Below are 16,289 nucleotides of genomic sequence, written 5' to 3' on the forward strand. Positions count from 1 at the left end.
CCTAGGGTTAGCTGGCTACTATAGGAGATTCTTCGAAGGCTTCTCCAAGATAGCTGCACCATTGACCGGTATGACCCGAAAGTCTGTAGTATTCAGTTGGGGTAAGTTTCAAAAAGAGGATTTTGAGGAATTAAAGAAAAGACTCACGCAAGTTCTAATCCTTGATCTACCCGATGGTGACGAGGATTTGGTTGTTTGTACTGATGCTTCACATCATGGGTTAGGTTGCGTGTTGATGCAACGAGGAAAGGTTATAGCTTATGCGTCCAGACAGTTGAAAGTTCACGAGAGTACTTACTCGATGCATGATTTAGAGCTAGCAGCAGTAGTGCATGCGCTCAAGATATGGAGACATTAACTGTATGGAACTAAGTGTACCAATTAGGCGGATCATAAAAGTTTAAAGTACTTCTTCGAGCAGAAAGAGTTGAACATGAGATAGAGAAGATGGTTAGAATTGATAAAGGACTACGACTGCGATATCAAGTACTATCCTAGTAATGCTAATGTGGTTGCCGATGCGCTAAGCCGTAAGAATGAAGAGGTCATTGCAATGGTGAAGTCGTACCAGCTGATTATGAACTCAAGACTTTCTGAAGAAATCATCAAGGTGCAGACGGAAGTACTGGTAGATGAAGGGCTAGTGAAGAAAGAAAGGATTTTCGGTTAGCAAGACGAGCTGATGGAGAACACTCATGGTGTGAAGACTAGGTTTGACCGTATGTGGATTCCATGCCTTGGAAATCTGAGAGGTCGAATCCTAGATGAAGCTCATAAGTCGAGATACTCGGTTCATCAAGCATTCACCTAGATGTATCAAGACCTGAAGAGAGATTACTGGTGGCCGGGTATGAAGAATGATGTAGTAGATTATGTTAGTAAGTGCTTAACTTCCTTGCAAGTCAAAGCTGAACACCAGAAACCTTATGGGAAGATGCAGACACTAGAAATACCTGACTGGAAATGGGAACACATCACCATGGATTTCATATATAAGCTACCTTGTACAGCTAAGCATCTTGATACCATTTAGGTGATTGTGGACCGTTTAACAAAGAGTGCTCACTTTTTGCCTATACGAGAGGCTATCTCGTCATAAACATTAGCAAGTTTGTTCATAAAAGAAGTTGTGACTAAGCATGGAGTACCGCTGTCGATTGTGTCTGATAGAGATACTCGCTTTACTTCAAGATTCTGGAAGAAGTTCCATGAAGCCATGGGAACAAGATTGAACATTAGTACGGTTTATCATCCTCAAACAGATGGACTGTCTGAAAGGACGATCCAAACCCTTTAGGATATGCTACGTGCTTGTGTTCTAGACTTTGGGGGAAGTTGGGATGATCATCTGCATCTGGCAAAGTTCTCCTATAACAACTGTTATCATTCAAGCATTGGTATGCCACCATTCGAAATATTGCATGAAAGACGTTATAGAACTCCCGTTTGTTGGGGTGAGATTGGTCAGAAAGAATTTGGAAGTTTAGAAGTTGTTCAAGAAACCTCGACAAGGTTCGATCAGATCAAGGCAAGAATGATAGATGCACAAGACCGTGAGAAGTCGTATGCAGATAAAAGGCGATGACCAATTGACTTTAACGTTGGTGACAATGTGATGCTCAAAGTCTCGCCTTGGAATGGAATTATTCGTTTTAGGAAAAGGGGAAAGCTAAGTCCAAGGTACATTAGACCGTTCAAGATTATGGATCGTGTGGGTGAAGTTGCTTATAAGTTAGACTTGCCCGAAGAGTTAGAAGAGATTCATCCAACCTTCCATGTTTATCATCTGAGGAAATACTTGGCTGATGACACGTCTCATGTGCCATTGATAGACATTGAGGTTGACGAACAACTGAACTACATTGAACAACCGGTAGAGATAGTTGATCGCAAGGAAAAGAAACTACGTCACAAGGTTATACCCTTAGTGAAAGTGATATGGAAGCATCGTAAAGGATCAGACACCACTTAGGAAGTTGAAGAGGAGATGCGCAAGTTTTACCCAGACTTGTTTTAGTAATAGTTAGGTTTCGTGGAAGAAACCTCTTTAAGGAGGGAAGACTTGTAACAACCTAAATTTTATAATAATAAATAAAGGAAATTTATGTTTGTTAAACATGTGTTAATATTTAATTAAGAAAATATAATAAAGAGTATGGAATTGGATGGGGAAAGATGGAATAAGGGATGAGCCTTAGGACTATGGGCTTAAGAGAGTATAAATACTCCCTTAAACCTTCCTAAAACCCTAAAACCCTCATTTCTATCTATCTTATTCCCTACACACTCAAAACACACACACAACTACACCTATTCATGTTCGCGAGTGGAAGAGGAGATCGAGGACCAAAACCGAGATAGATATTGATAGATCTTTAATATACAAGCAAGATACAAGATTATTGTTCATAACCAAGCTAACCCATAGCCTAGAGGCGTTAAAGGTACATTCTTTATCCATAAAGATTACGTTTTTATGAACGTTTTGCCCTAAAACTTAACTCTAGAGTAGATCGGGTCTATACGAACCATTAAGTTACAAACTTGATGTTTAAAATGGACTATATAAACTCAATGGAATATACGGCTCATAAAAGAAACCCTAGATCTAGCCTTTGAATGTTTTAAACCCATAAAGGTTCAAGCTTTATGGATAACCGGGTTAAATCTTAGCCGAGCAAGTTTGGGGAAGCGTTTATGGGTCGATACCAAACCATAACAGGGGTCTAGATGACAAAAGGAACCAACAGCTCGTTCGAATACATTATGATAACTCGCATACATGGCCATACTCGAAAACAAAGGTTACATTCAAATACAAGTGCATACTCGATTACATTGCATAAATTCGATTACATATACATGTTCGATTACATTGTATTACACAAATACTTTGGGCAGATTCGAATACAATCATATGGTTCGAATATAATGGGAATGATCTAATACAATCCCATGTTCGCATAAAATGGTTACATTCGATTACCTTGGGACTCGCATACAAGGTACTTACTCGAATACAATGTAACGTTCAATACAACCATGAATTCGAATACAACGCACAGCCTCGCTTACATGTTTAAACTCGCATACAATATAACTCGAATACATTGTACCTACTCGATTACAATACATGGTTCGCATACATTGATTAGACTCGAATACCCTATCCACGTTTGAATACATTGAAAAAACTCGAATACATGGATGGTCTTGAATACAAGGTGGTTCGCATACATATATACATACATTCGAATACACAATGCATCCGATTGTACCATGTATTCGAACATACCGAGTTTGCATAGGAGATTGTATTCTAATTGACATATAAAGAAAGAAAGGAAGGAAGAATTTACAAGTGTATTCTAATTGAACATATTGAGTCTGACTCATAGTGATCATTTATCAAAGAATGACTCTGGTTATCAAATGATTGAACAACCGGGAGCAATTTACTTACGAGACTTAGTTGACATTCATAAAAAGTATCTAATGAATTAAGGGTATTAGAATACAAAGTGTCAGAGTATAATTATATTCTAAGTAAATTCTGTTCTAAAACTAGGCCATTTGAATAGACCACACTTAGCCATTTTGGCTGACACTTGAATAATGTGAATAGGACAAATATTGATACATGTAATTAATGTACAGTTAGCCGAGCACAGTTAAAGAGAGGAAAAACGATAAACGGAGAACGTAACAGGACCTAGGTGAGTTTCTAGCCCCATTCCTTGTTATGTTTTCAAGGCTGTGTGCATACTCGATGTGACTAGTTAATACATTTATCTTAAGTGGTAAGTGTATACCATATATGCTTATGTGAAAGATATGAATGATGTTGGGTATTATATTTTAGACCGACGCATCGAACCGTTACTCGTTTATAATGAGAAATTAAAGAAAGAAAACAAGATATTATAACGAGTAATTGAAGCATTTGACGGGTGAAATATTATATTATATTTTATTCCTTTTTACTTATCCAAGTAGCGGTGAAGTGAAGACCAAGGCACAAGACTAGTATAAATAGATGATTTAGGTCATCTGTTTAGGTCATGTGTGCATTGTGAGATATTTCATTGTATTGAGAGTTTTCCCCCGGGGAAGAGCTCTCCCCGGGTGGTCGTTCCGTTATGATTATGTATGTATGAATGTATATATAAGTGTTCTTGATGAGAATCATTCGATTAATGAAATCATACTTCTACATCTATCTTTTGTGTTTTGATTACAATTTTTCATCCAGTTATTGATTGTTAATTGAAACGAACTCTCCACATCGGTCCATTATTATCGTTCAATACTGAATACATGTTGTAGATCGATCCTGAACCGAGCTCGTTTATTACCGATTATTCACGATTCCGCACCAGTGCTTGGTTCTGTCAAATGATTGCTTCACGGTACGTGAATGATCTTCGGATATTGCATGTACTGCTAGGTTATAATTAAAGATATAAATGTTATATATATAATGTATAGATGACATATGTATGTTATGAACGAATGTAAAGGGATGGCAAGGTACAGAAGAGAGGGACCGAGCCCTAATAATACTCGAGGTAGAAAGGGACCAAACCCTAATAATTCTCGAGGTAGAAAGGGACCGAGCCCAAATAATACTCGAGGCAGAAAAGGGACCGGACCCTAATAATATTCGAGGCAGAAAAGGGACCGAGCCCTAATAAACTCGAGACAGTAAGGCGTAATGCTTTTTTAAACGTATAAGTATGTAAAGTATGAATAGATGTAAAGTATGTAAAGAAAGAATAAAGGAAAATATGAATGGAAGGGAGAAGGTATATAATCATGTATGTACAAAAGTAAAAATAAGCAGGTTAAATATATAATATGTATCTTCGGATGCTTATGTATAAGTATGCGAAAGTATTGTATGTTACTTGATTAACTAGAACTCACTCAGCGTAGCTGACTTTTAGTATGCATGTAGGTGATAGGATGAGGCAGCTAGCTTGAGGAGGACACATGGTGGAACAATAAGAAGCTGGCATCTGAAGACCTGTGACGTTTCTATTTAAGAGATGTTTTTGTTTGAAAGACAAAAGATGTTAATTAAGACAAGTTTTTTAATGATATGAAATGTTTATTGAAGTTTTAATATTTTGCGAAAGTTTTATTTAACTCTAATATTTTGAACTGTGTTTATGAGTAAATCCAACGTCCAATGTAGGGCACCGGTAACGGGGCCTTACAGAAGGTCAGAGTATTTATACATAAGTATTAGATGCTTGAATTTTTGGATAGGTGAATAAAGAAGGAAGGTATAAATGTAGAAAATTAAAAATCATAAAATTAAGGATTTTGAATTAGCTTGAAATATGAATGAAAATTAGGAGGTCTTTGATTACGGATTTTGAAATTTTGAAATATTTGAATTTAATGTTGTTAAATTATATTATTATATTATAATTAAAATATAAATAAATTAATATGTTTAAATCTACACTATATTTCAACATACAGCATAAAGATAGTAATGTACAAAAATATGTAACTAATTTTTTTTATTATTACTATTAATAAAATTAATCATCAATTGAATAATTGCATAATTGATTAAGTTGTAAATTTATGATAATTTTAAAATCCCTATGATAATTTTTTCTTGTATAATGAATTTTATTTTTTATTTATTACCATCCCTAAAATTAGAATCATTATGGTAACATTAGATCCTTAATCATATGGCTGATTTTTTGATTATGTTAAAATCATTCATTCCACGTGTATATCATAATTGATTATAATTTTGAAATTTCGTAATCAAAGTAATCCTTAATCATATGGTTGATTTGTTCCTAATATATTGAAATTTACTTGCAATTGATTACAGAATTCAAGTTTACTAGCAATTAATCTGTCAAATCTTATTAATCTAAAATTAAAACCATTGTTTATCAATTAATAAATTAAACAATTAAACATTAAGCAATAATAATAAAAAATAACAAACTGATTTGATCAAACACCTGGTGGGTAGCCTAAATTAGTGTATGAAATCACAAAAAAAAAATTATATAATTTCATGTGCATCAACATACACAACATAATACCTGATGCTTTAAGTGACCGGTAGAAACGTTGATGGTTTGTTAACACAGTCATAGGTAGGCCGAATTGCTGTAGATTAAACACCAGGCTGGTGAACAGTTTCATCGACGGTGGACGGTCAATTTGCCGGATAAATGAAATGAAGGTAGAGATCCGTGGCAGAACAGGATGGAGGCGTGAAATAAGTGATAGTTGATTTGGGTTTAGGGTAAAATACGTTATAATGAATAATGAAAAAGAAAAAATATAAATGACATAAATTAATATTAATAATCAATAATCATTTAATAGAATTTATTGTCTAGTATTTTTATTTTTTTCAGAATTTTTTATTCACATAAAAAATAGAAAAGTGGTAAATAAAAATGGAAAGTTTAAGAATTCACCAATAGAAAGAGGCCATGTTGAGTTAAACTAATTTATTTTAATAGTATAGTTAGATGAAGTAAAACAATATATTGTTTTAAAATCAAACTAATAAAAAAGTAAATATATCAAAACTGTATAATATAAATACATAAAAACAACAAGACATGATCTTACGTTTCAACTTAAAAGATTTATTATTTATTATTTTTATTTAATTTTAATACTCTCTATCTAATAAATGTAGTTAAATAATACTCTCTTATTTCCAATTAATTAATCTGGACCTCAAAAAGCCCACCCACCTACTCCCAGCATCTTCTCTTCTTCTACAAACCAAAAGCTCAAACACCTCTGTTCGTTGCTGAAATTGTGCCTTGAATCTGGTCCGATCAATTTGCTTTTTCCTATCTTTTCTATGTAAGTACTCTAACAACATCATTTCAATGGGTCAAATTATTATTACAACGACCTTAATTCCAATATATATAACTACTAAACTGAAAATTTGGCCGGCCGGAGGGTTAATGGACCCTCCTGACCCTGTAGTTCCGCCTCTAGAGGAGCGGCTATAATGGTAGGTAGGTTGAGTGGAAATAACCAAATAAGGTTTAATTTGTGGAGTAGAGTGGCTGGACTGATATTAATATTATTAAAATAAAAAAAAACAAAAGGCAAAACTACCAGTCCGACCGTCAGGTCACCGGGTCCGGTCTAATCGACGCCCGTGAAGACCGGCCGGCCCATTAGAAAAAGGGATTTACACCACGACCCAAAACGGTATTGATGTTGGGTCCCGGTCGGACCTGGTCGAGTTCAAAACATTTCTTAAAAGAACATATTCAAAGTACGTCAACTAAAAAGTTGGCAAGCTAATGATTTTATAAAGTAAATAAAGCAATTAGACCTTTGATAAAAAACAATACTAAAGCTGCAGTTAATTCCAAAATAATACTAAAGTTGCGTAATTGAACAAACATAAGTATGAAAATGTTAGTTTACTCTTTAATCTAAAATAAAATAATATGAAATTAGCATACCCAGCAACATACATAGCAGTGAACAAAGATGAAAACTTGGTGTCAAATCTGGGGAAGGCGGATGTTGTTTACTTTGGGTATCGTTTAATAATTTTTTGGTCTACTTCGGATCTGGCTCAGGTAAGTCAGATGTTGTCTACTCAGGTTTTTGGTGGATTCAAGTTAGGTTCGATAATTGAGTTTGAGTTAGGTAGGTCAAAAGTTTTTTTTAGAAGTTTGACAATATGCATAAGGGAAAATAAGTATTGTAAAAGTTGGATTCCATGGTACTCAGACATCAACATTGCCGCCTTTTTTCAAACTCGGCCACCATTATTCGCCAAGGTCCAACTTGGTCAAAATTCGGAGTACTCGGGATTATTCGGCCTCCAACATCAACTCGGCCACTGTGTGGTGCGTGCGGTGTGGTAAAATATAAAAGGGGTGATTTAGCTTTTGTACAAGATCGTGTTTTAAATTTATAAAAGTAATTTCTATTAAGACGAAACACACAAAAAGTAGGCAAGTGTACCTATCGTATATGTAGAATAGTATTGGTAAGAACCAAGTATCGATCCGTGGACACAAATATTTCTAACAATGAATCTTCTTTTTAGTTCAATTAGAGAGTTTTAATCATTTTTGGGTTGACTTTTAAACTTTTTATAAAATAGTAATATATATATATATATATATATATATATATATATATATATATATATATAATATGTAGGTGACAAGAAGAAAAATTCAAAATGATTAATTCAATTATATGAAGGTTACCATATAAGATAAAAAAATCCACTCCACTCTTCTTTGATGATTATTAAGTAAAAATGTGATAAACTTGCCCTAATAATATATGATAGAGTAGTCCCTCATTTCTAAGTGAACATATTCTATGACATAAAAGAAAGTAGCATGCATATTTTCAAGTCCATCCTTTCTTAATCTCATACTACCACGAGAATGTCAATTTAAGTAGGCAAGTAGTTTAGTAAAGTAGAAAGATTAGGATTGACTTCGATTTCTCAAATATCAATTCTAACAACTTCGGGTGATTGTAGTTAACTCACACAACCTCCCCTTGGTTAATTGAATTAGGTTATAATTACACATTCCATTAAGATATGATTTCTTAAACTAGCATGATAACATAAGTAATCGTGTTAACAATGTTATTTCATAATTATCAAAACTAGAGAAATAAATCATAACTTATATGTTATCATTTCTAAGTACAATAAAGGATTCATGCTTTATCTTGAATAAGTTATCAAGGTATTCTTTTTACCATTTCTAGTCTCCAAGAACATGAGTGAATCATGAATGATTGTTAATCATCAACCTTGATGTATTTGATTAAAGTGATAAAACATTTCTTCATCAAAGTATAATTGCAAAAATAACCATGTACTTTACCAAACTAAATCACATGTTCAACATAATCATCAAGTAAAACAAAGCTTCTTCGTAGAAATTAGATGGTAAATGGAGTTTAGCTCATATTGAACATGGTTATGAACATTAAAAAGATGAAGATAACAAACACATGATCAAACTAAAACAATCTAACCAAATGTGGATGAATCTTCCTTCTTCAATGGTGATGGATGATGATGATGATGACCTCCAAGCCTTCAAACTCTTCACAAGATCTTCAATATGAGTGTAATGTGGGTGTTTTTATAAAAGAAACTCGTATAGAAGTTTTCTTCAAACACACCAAATGAGTGCAACATGCTCTGCTATTTATAAGTTATCTGGGCACTCAGGCACGATCCCATGCAACATGAGGCACTGCCCCGCGTCCACGTGTCTAGTTGCATTAAATGCTCTGTCAGATCGTGCAGGCTGACTCAGCACGGGGGCGTGCTTCCGGAGGCACGCCCCCTGTTTTTGGTCTTTTGTTATATTTCTGTTGTCTTTTCTTGAAAGGTGACCATAGCCCCATGCCTTCTGAGGCACGTCCCCATGTCCAAGTGTCCATTATTTTGTCTTTTATTGCATATTTTTGTCTTTTCTTGCATAGGAAAGCATGGGGGCGTGTCCAGGGGGCGTGTTTGGATGTTTTCTTGGGTTTTCTTTCATTTTTCTCCAGGTTTTCGCTTGTTTCTTCTTTTAAGGCTTGGGTTTACAAGAAAATATATTTTAATATGATAAGTAGCTATTTGAGCTATATAATTTGATGGAAGTTGCAGTTTTTAGAGATTACTTGATGTTAAAAAGATGAATATTATATACATCAAACATCCCCACACTTGAACCTTGCTTGTCCTCAAGCAAGCTACTTATAAATATTCTCTAAAAATAGCAAGTTAGGAACATAGCTTAAACATCCCCAATAGACTTCCAAAAAAATGGGAAAATAACCAACCTTAAATTATAGGAATATATGTAGTGATAATAAGGTGATTTGTTTTTATGTTCTTCTGTTTATGCAATACGTCACGTTCTCACAATGTTCACTCACACTCGGATTTATATCTGATCATAACTGTGATGTATATATGTGAACACTGTTAGCCAAAATGTGACATGCGATAAGTAAGTTTCTAACAATTTCACATATCCACCTTTGTGAAGGATTGCATAGGTCGAAAGGTAATATGGGTTGGTTTTATGAGAGTAGGGATTTTGTGTTTTGTGGTGGTTCAAGGGTTTGGGTTAATGATGGTGAGAATGGTAAATACAACTTCTGCTGATTGTCCTGCGTCTTAGGATGTCTTCGGTGGTTGGTTCTTTTCTCCCAATAGTTTGAATTTTTTTTATTTATTTATTCTTTTTTAGAGACCTAGTGACTCTTTTAAGGTCAGATAGTCAAGACCAGTTTTGTCGAGGATGTGAATCAATTCTTCCTCAATCATGCTCTGAACATAACTCCCAACTCTAATGGATCGTTCGGCTTTGAGCCTAATAGCACTCACCCTCATTAGTTCCGTATATTCATGTTGAGAGTGAGTTTGACTTTTTCTACATTTTCATTTGTGGGACCAGTTTCCACATTATAAGCATCGTTCGTATCATTTTGCTCTTCTTTTCATTGCGCTTTTGGAATCTCCACAAAATGGTTGCCTTTGTTCGTCTTGGCACCACACTTTCCTCACTTTATTGCTAAAGAGAAATATTCTCTCCCTAAATTTTGGAGGCAACCTAGGTTTTGCGAAATGTATACAGCAAAGGAAATTGAAATCGAAAGAATGCATTTTCAGTTCTTTAGGGTCTGCCGATAAAAGACCAGTGTTGTATTTTACTGGTGAGAGGGTAAAGTGGTAAGGTTTCTGGATAAGGTTTTTGGGATTTGTAATTCGGAGAATGGTTTGAGGGAATGGTCACAATATTACCTTCTTCTTTATACAACTCTCTGTGCGGTCTTGAAATGAATATTTGTGACAAGTTCTAAATCACACGAAACATATGACTCACTCAAAGCGTCTGAAAAATATTTATATGGCATGAGGTTATCTCGCAGTAACTGGGGAATTAGGTATAAACGCCATATTTTGCATAAATTTATTCTCATTATTACAAAACTTCTTTTTACTTTTTCATTTTTTTGGTTGTAGTAGATTTTCAGTTGATTATTTGCAAAAAAAAACAATTTCTTAGATTTTCTTTTGGTTTTGATATAAAAATAGTATTTGTTTGCTACAAAAAATTTGTTATTAGAGAATCTTATAATTAATTGAGAAAGCAATGGTCAAGTAATTCCCCTCCCCACACTTGAATCTCACATTGTCCTCAATGTGAAAAGATTCATAAAAAAATTCATGATAAGATTCAAATGAAGTATGGTGGGTAAAATGGAAAGGAACTTCCCTACGGGCTAACAAAATTTCGACAGAGTGTCCCTTGTTTTTCGTCCGTTTTCCGGTAGTGTACCTGAATAATAAAGACTATACATAACCAACAAACAACCAAAGCATAGTACTACTGAAAATTGGGCATGAAATCATCCATACCCTGCCCACACAGGCTAAATAAGTTCCCAGTGAAACGTCTTAGCACCCACGGCCATAATAAGTATCAAACAAACCAACAACAACAAAATAAAAATTGTTTCAAACAAACATAATAATAATGTCTGATAAGTACTACCGCCCATGCTCATGCCCATACCAGACCTACCATTGCCGCTACTCGTTAGTTACCCGGATGATCTGGTTCAAAGGGTCCCCACTGCCTGTCCATGCGCTCACTCTACTGATTAGTCTCTCCCCTTGTTTCCACATACTCTACGGAACGTTGTGCATCAGATGCAGCAATCGGTCCTGATAACCTGTCAAAGGAGGCAGTAGTATGAGTCTGGAACTGGTCAATGAGCCTGTATAGGCCCTCGAAAGAGTACTGGTTGTGGTATGACAAGCTGGGGCTGGATCCTGATGATGATGGGTTGCCCTTCTGAGAGTAAGTGCGGTGGCGGGTCTGACATGGCGGTGATCCTGTCGTCCTCTCTAGTATATCCTGAATCGTCATATCCTGAGATCAAGTGTGATTGGGTTCGGGCTTTTTGTTCTTTCTCTGTCTGCACCATAAGCTTTGTAAAGCTTATAAATCCATGCACCACCGAAGACCGGGGTATTTGGGCTCCATGCATTTGCATTAGTTCTAAACAGTTGACAGAATAGGTACGTGATATTTCAGGGTACCTCGTTCTTGATGCAATAAAGGGCCCATAAATCCCTCAACCCTGCGACCCCCTCGCTCTGGCCACGCTGAGTGACTGTGTGGCTCAACAAGCTGTGAATGTATCGCATCGGTGGGTCGCGTAAGGCGGTGCTCTTGGTGCTGCTTGGATGATATCTTTCACCTCCCAAACCTAGATGCTCCCATGCTTGTATCCTGGTGATTCCTGACTATCTTTATTAATCAACATCTTCGTCTGCAAAAGTTTTCATAGACTTGTACCATATGGGATTATCGGTCTCATCACTCGTATAAATGCCCAAATCAATCCCGATCTGTGTGACCGAGGTTTTGTACCATACTCCTCCACATCTGAATTCAACAGCCACTTCATCCCACATATACAAGTCTTTTGTGTTTACAGAGAATGCAGCCAAGAATTCTTTAGTTGGTTCAGTCATTGCCTAGCCATTCTGATTGAGAACACACGTCCACGGTCTATTAACAAGCCCCTGTACCTTCTCCATTGGTTTACTAGCTTCAGAGTTTCTTTGAAAGCATAAAAGTTTGGCTTTGGAAGTCGGTGGTTTAGGTAGCCCATTCTTTGTCTGGTGCGCTCATCTCGTTCTGTGTCCTGGTTGAAAACTAAGAAAGCATGGTCATCGTCCATTCGTCCCCGTATTCAGCCATCTGCATTTTTAGAACAATATTATTCAATTATTCTCGAAATCTTACTGAAAATATGGAACAGATAGTTCTGCACGGCCGCGTGCCTCAGGAGGCACAACCCCATGCTTCTTTGGCTGATTTTGACTTTTGGTTAACCTGTGGTTGACCATGGGGCATGTTTTGCAAAAACACAACCCGTGTTTTTAATCCTAATTCTGAAAATGTCAAGATTCGAACTTACGATTCAACCCGGTTCTTGAGAAATATCATTTGGGTTTGATTTTTATGGTATGGATCATCCAAGACCCGAACCCGTATGATTTTTCTTCCAACCCTATGTTTCAAACTAGTCAAATCTATTTATTAATTAAAATACCTAGACTTAAATGATTGATCATTCCAGTTGTTCGGGTTTTGACCTGATTCATCAATATTTTCGGATTTGAGGTCCGATTTAGACCTAGAATGGTGAATTAGACTTATATAATTATCAAATTAGCATACCTTTTGTTGGAAATCGAAGATTTGAAGCAAGGATTGGAATTTTTGGGTTTGGTTTGACGGTTTTCGGATGTAGGCGGAGTGTATTTTAGGGTTAAGTTATGAGGGATTTGTTAGTTTTATATATTCAAAATCTCGAACCTGTTATGTAGGGCGGGGCAAGGCCCCGTGCTGCATGTAACAGTTAGGTCCTTTTTTGTTTCTTTGTTTATTTAACGAGATGATATGTTTTTACTACTTTTCTTTGAAGATTAAGGTTAAAAATAAAATGCAAATTCCTAAGAAATTTCATTAAAATCTTAAACAATATTCCGAAAATTCCCGTTCTCGCGTTTTGCAGATAAATCAAAGAAAATATCTCAGTGACAAAAAGCACGGGCCGTGCCTCATCTTACACGGCTATAAGAATCTTCAGCATGATACGCGCTGACTCCGTATAATTCTCTGAATCAGAACCATTTATTCCCTTAAAAATACGTGGCCGTGCTCGACGTTTGAGTCTCTATATATTGCATGTCATCCTCACTATTCTTGTAACATCCTACTTTCGTTAAGAATTAATAAAATAAATTTCGTTTATTTTATAGTGTGTCCTTAAAAGAGGAATAAGATGTGGAATGAGCCTTAGGTCCGTGGGCTTAAGGGAGTATAAATACCTCTTAAACCCTAAACCTTTCCATTTTTATTTATCTCCACACCATAGCCTACACCATCAAAAACACACACAAACACCATCTTATAACCCGAACCAAGACCCGAAGGCGAAAACCCGAGCTTGTTGGTGCCGGAACGTCGTGACGGACCAAAACAACATCAAGGCTTAACCGTGTTCGTAGTTCAGCTCGTTTAAGGTACGTTTATAATTAGAAATTATTCATTAGGGTTCGGATTTGTTTGGGGGATCTTAGATCTGTTTGAGAATGATAAAAACGAACCCAACAAATCAAACCTTACTAAAATCCATTATAGTTTGATAGGTTAAGGTAACGAGTCAAAGTCTGGATAAGATTGATTCAGTTCGTTATGTTAAGATAATGAATTAGTTCAACCATTCGTTAAGACAAGGTAACGAAGTAGCACACCCAGTTCCTTCTGTTAAGATAACGAATCAAGTGATTCGTTACCCACCAGTTCACTATGGAAAGATAACGAATCAAGTGATTCGTTACTTACCCAATTCGTTATGATAGGTTAACGAATCAGAGGACAAATCAGATGATAAGGTGATGAATCAGGATAACGAATGGGGATTTATCAAATACGAATCAGGATAACGAATCTGGATAAAAAGATAACGAATTAGTTAACGAATTAGGCTTAATTCGTTACAGCGAAGGAGTTAGCGAATTAAATAATAAATTAAAATACTAATAGAAAATGTGTTAAGACAGTTATAGCTTAACCCCAGCCAGGGGCTCTACCCCTTGGACCCCGCTAGCGGCCGCCGCCCCTAGAACCCCACTGCCAGGGGCGCTGCCCTCGGACCCCCGTTCGTTGTGGGTTATATAAAGATAGAGATAAGATATGAGTAGTAATAGTTAATTGATACATGTAATTATTATACAGTTAGCCATGCACAGCTCAAGAAAGGAATAACTATTAACGGTGAACGTAACCGCATTTAGGTGAGTTTGTAGCCCCATTTCCTTGTTATCTTTTCGGGGCTGTGTGCGTACTCGATGTGACAGTTAATACACTTACCTTAAATGGTAAGTGTATTCCATGTATGATTTATATGTTAATTATATATATCTTGAATGTGAACGAAAGCTTGTCGGTACATGAACGACCTTCGAATATTGCACATAGTGACAAAGGAGGTATGTATGTAATAGATGAATGTGTATGATAGATGTATGTACAACACATGAATATGTATGAATGAGTAAAGAATGTATATGTATGTTACAGGTATGTAAAGACAAATGTATGAAGAAGAAGAAGTAAGGTATCAGACCCTAATAATATCTGAGATAGAGAAGAAAGGAATCAGACCCTAATAATATCTGAGATAGAGAAGTAAAGAGGGATCAGACCCTACTAATATCTGAGATAGACAAGAAAGGGGTCAGACCCTAATAATATCTGAGATAGACAAAAGAGAGAGGGATCATACCCTAATAATATCTGAGATAGAAAAGGAATGGATCAGACCCTAAAAATATCTTAGATAGAATGGACAGTAAATATAAAGTATGAAAGTAAAAAAGTATGTACGTATGTATGAAAGTATGAAATGAAAGCAAATTAGTAAAGTCGTTATTATGTATCTTCGGATGCATGATTGAAGGTAAGTGTATGTATTGTATGATGTATGATATACTAGAACTCACTCAGTGTAGCTGACATTTAGTATGCACGTAGGTGAGTAGAATGAGGCAGCTCGCTTGAGGGGAGCACATATCATGGAATTGAAGATACTGGCATCTCAAGGAAGTGTTATGTTATTATAAAGACAATGTTTTATGTTTAAACTACTTTGAATGTTTATTATGATGAGATTTGAAAGCTATGTAATATAATCTGGTTGAAGTTTTAATATTCCGCGAATGTTTTAATTAACTCTGATATTTAGAACTGTGTTTATGAGTAAATACAACGTCCAATGTAGGGCACCGGTAACGGGGCCTTACAATTCTATTCACACCAAACTAAAAATTACTGAAATGGAAAACAAAAGAATGGAGTGGAATACAATAGAATGGAGTGCCTCACGAGGCACGACCCCATGCTGCTTTGGTGAAGCACGACCCCATGTTTTTGAGGGAATAAATGTTTCCGATTCAGAGAATTGTACGGAGTCAGCCCGTATCATGTTAAAGATTCTAGGGTGACCACGACCCCGTTTAAGATGAGGCTAAGCCTTTGCTTTTTGTCACTTAGATATTTTCTTTGATTTATCAGCAAAATGCGAGAACATGAATTTACGGAATATTGCATATGATGTTAATTGAACATTTTGAATGTCCTAAAATTACTTTTCATTAATAAGAAGTTCCTAAACACAGATTGAGATAAGTCAAGTTTTCT

Source organism: Bidens hawaiensis, unplaced genomic scaffold (assembly GCF_021521415.1).
Source record: "Bidens hawaiensis isolate Kalapana, Puna unplaced genomic scaffold, B.hawaiensis_p1.1 tig00008861_1, whole genome shotgun sequence".
Classification (NCBI taxonomy): Eukaryota; Viridiplantae; Streptophyta; class Magnoliopsida; order Asterales; family Asteraceae; genus Bidens; species Bidens hawaiensis.